The sequence below is a fragment of the Chaetura pelagica genome, unplaced genomic scaffold (assembly GCF_000747805.2).
Source record: "Chaetura pelagica isolate M959 unplaced genomic scaffold, ChaPel_1.0 scaffold70, whole genome shotgun sequence".
In the NCBI taxonomy this organism is placed as follows: Eukaryota; Metazoa; Chordata; class Aves; order Apodiformes; family Apodidae; genus Chaetura; species Chaetura pelagica.
In genome coordinates, this window is record NW_009952265.1 from 5,025,971 (window position 1) to 5,029,376 (window position 3,406).

Here is a 3,406-nt window from a genome sequence, read left to right on the forward strand (position 1 = left end):
CGGGGGCACAGGCTGCCCCCGCGCCCCCGTCCGGTGCCGCCGGCGGGCTGTGCCCGTCGCTCCGGCAGCTCCCTCGGCTTCCCGAGGGCAGCCAGGGTCTCCTGTCGGCGCCTCTGCAGGGGCAGGTCCGGGGCCACTAAACCCCCGGTGTGTATCTTGCGAGGAAACTTCGTGAAGCCCGAAAAATTCCTGAACGCTTTCCCCAGACGCGGCCGCGTCCCCGAGCTACCCCATAGAAGGACGGGAGGGGGCTCCGCTCTGCGGGAGGGGGTCTCCGCCCTCCGAGTCCCCCCTACCATGTCCCTGGGTTCAGTCGAGTGGGAGCGGGGCCGGCTTTTTTAACTCTTCTGACAGCACTTTTTGAAAACAGAAACCCGATGAGGCTGCAGAAGAGAGATCTCGCTCCCAGGCTGAGGAAGCCCAGCACCTTTTTGAGCTGAGAAGGACGGTGCAAGATTAGGGGCGGGTGAGGAAAGGTTTGCAGGCAGATTTTAATATTAATAGTTTTGGTGGCGAGAAAGAGACAGACAGAAGGGAGGTTGCTCCTCTGGGCAGAGTCGCTGCGACAGTGATGATGGATGACCCCGCACAGCTAAACAACTCCTCCCCTTGATCCCCATACGGTGTCAAAGCTACTTTACTTGCAGCTTTAGGAATAAAATAAATAAACACCCTCAGCCCCTTCCTTGCATCGATTTATGGATCATTATGAATCAATTACTGATCTTAATATTTTAGAATATGCCTACATAAAAAAGGGGTCTGCGACCGGAAAAAAACCCATTAATCTTTGCCTTAGTAAGAAAGATTTTTTTTTTTTTTTATAGTCCTGTGGCTAAAATATCGTTGCTAATAATTCGGGTTTAACCATTTCCCAAGAGCTGCATTACTGGGGAGGAGTGGATATTGTAGGTGCGCATCTCAGAGAGCTACTTTTTCACCAGGGTGTTCCACAACGCACACAGGGAAAGGGCAGTGCATCGTTTGTGCAGCCTCATTGCTTAACTCTTCCAGAAAAAGGGGGGGTTAAAAAAAGGGAAAAAAAAAAAAAATGGGGGGGGTGGGGGGAACAGAAACAAGCCCCATAATATCCCCACCCCCGCCAACTCTTAATGTGGTGCCGTGAGAGGGAGGGAACGAGGCTGCCCGGGGCGCAGAGCGGAGCCCGGCTTGGTGGCTCCGTGCTATGGGAAGGAGGTTTCAGCGGGGACAGAAAGTGTGTGAAGTTGAATTTCTCTCGCTTTCTCTGTATTCTTCCATTTGCAGCAGTGTTTGAGGATCTCAAGGTGTTTCTATGGCTACCTTGTGTATGTGGGAGGGTCATATGTGGGGGTGCCCAAGAGAAAAGGCAGCTCTTGGGTGATCATTTATCAATGTCACCCACATAATGATTCTCTCTGCAGCCTTCTATTGATGAGGATAATTACATTAGCTCAGAGTGACTGATCAATGAAAAACCACCAAACAAAAACTTCTTTGCTCTCCTATAATACCAAAAACCGATACAGAAATAAGATAGAAAGTGAGGGTGGGATTTCTCTTTCTATTTAGCAGTGATTTTTTAACGAACAAGGAAAAGCAAGGAAATGTTATCCCATTGGCTTCCTTTTGAAAAGAGGCTACTATTTTTGTGAAAATGTCTACTTAAACCTCTGGGCATCACTCCTTTCCTGTTAAAGGCAAATCCTTGTATGAACTACTGCTTCTCCACTTGATCCAAAAACTTTTGCTTTTACACTTGTGTTTTGTTATCGGGGAGTGCGGGGTGTAGGGGAGGGAAGAGTACGAGAGTTTGAAGTTGGGAAGAAGGAAAAGGAAGGCAAAAAACTTTTGTTTGTTTGTTTGTTTTGGCAACTGCAATTGTCTTTCTGTTTGTCAGGTTTTCTTTGTTTTTGTCACTTCATAAAGTGGCTCTATTAAATGTGGCCTCCCTGAGATGCCGCTCTGTCGGTGAAAGTTTGCAATTAAATTACGTGTTCGTTCTTTCCAGAGCTAAAAATCAATGTTTTCTCAATTAAAGGGAATTTTAATGCTTTTACTTGAGAGTTGTTAAGGATGCCGTAAATTTTATTGCATTGCTTCTAAGCTCCCAAACCCTGTCAGTGGACAGGTTGATATTCGTGTTGTTTTTGGGGGAAGAGCTTGTTGCTGGTTTTGTTCTCTCTCTAAAGGGCCTTCTTCAGAAAACTCAATCATTTTGAATAACTGCAAGACAAACTGATGCCAAGGGGGCGGGGGGAGCCAAGGCTGTTCCTCCTGCCCTCTCCTGTTTCGTACGGGCGATCGGCACCTCTTGCTCTGGCAGAGCAATCTGTCTGACTCTGTTTCCACAGGGTGCAAGGGCGGTTATTCAGCTTTTATGGAGAAAGGGAGAAATGTTTCCATTTAGGAGCACGAGGTTCGACAAAGTCCCTCTCGGAGAAACCCGGGGGGGCTGCGGGAGGGTGGCGGGACGCGGGTGGGCTGCCGGGGGCCGGGCTGGGCACGGCGGCCGCAGCTCTCCGGGCTGGGGAGGGGGAGCTGTCTGCTCGGCCCCTCACACCCCCAGGGTTGCCCGAAAGATCTTTCCGTAAGCAGATGTAGCGCTAATAAAGGAGTATGTCCGGACCTGGTGAAGACCTTATATGCCTGCAAGCATCTCTTCACAGAGACGACTACAAGTTGACTCTGGGACGTAAATGGGAGCAGGAATAGGGCTGGCAAAAGCTCTTTCTCCCCCCCCCCCCACCCCCCCCTCGAATATTTTGTCTTTACAAGCGTCTGCCAAGTAAAATCCCCATCAGAAGGCTGATCCTGAACCCATTTACACGGGGTTAATTCCTCGAGCCACAGGAGAGTTCGTCCCCGGGCCGTGAGATCAGAAATAGGCCCCTATCGCCGGGTTTTGTCCAAGGCGTGTTTAAAATTCCTTAAACTAGCTCCATGAAGAACTAGTGCAAACTCCTTTGATTAAAGCGGCTGACAAATTCTTCGAGATTAGGAGAGAGGAAACGCAGAGTAGGTTGTATTTATTATTTATATCATAGTCCACGGTGAACAGTTGGAAGGGGAAGATTCGAGAGAGCGTTTGAGAGACACAGAAAGCGAGACAGAGTTGCAACACACTCTGTGGTTCGGACCAAGAGACTTGATTTCTGCCCTCGTCGGAGCTCCCCGTGCAGCCTCCCCAGCTGCGCTCTCGAAACCGGGGGGCACCGACTGAGGAGCCCTCCCGCTCGCCGCGCCGGCAATCAGCGTCCCGCATCGCTTCCATAACGACCCGACATTAGTAATCCTATCTCTCTGATTTTCACTCAAGTTTTATATTGTTCTCCTTGAGTCTGGTGCGTGGCGCTAAACACGGCTAGTCCTTGGGGGAGTGGGGGGAGGGAGGGGAAAGGAGGAGGAGGTGCTTTCCATTCTCAGG